Source organism: Trypanosoma equiperdum, assembly GCF_001457755.1.
Source record: "Trypanosoma equiperdum strain OVI genome assembly, contig: ctg_1880, whole genome shotgun sequence".
Taxonomy (NCBI): Eukaryota; Euglenozoa; class Kinetoplastea; order Trypanosomatida; family Trypanosomatidae; genus Trypanosoma; species Trypanosoma equiperdum.
Window position 1 is genome coordinate 417 of NW_027123927.1, and position 207 is coordinate 623.

The window sequence follows — 207 nt, forward strand, 5'->3', positions numbered from 1 at the left end:
CTGAGGAACGAAGGGATTACACCAGTTGACATAAATTTGTTTGACATAAAAGTTAGAAAACGAAAAAAAAAATCACAACGAATGTGGGAAACGACACTTGTGAGGCAGGCAAGAGCAAGAACGCAAGCATCTCCACAAATCAACGGAAAAGATAATTCTTTTTTTTTTTAAAGAAAGATAGCATATATATATACATATATATATATA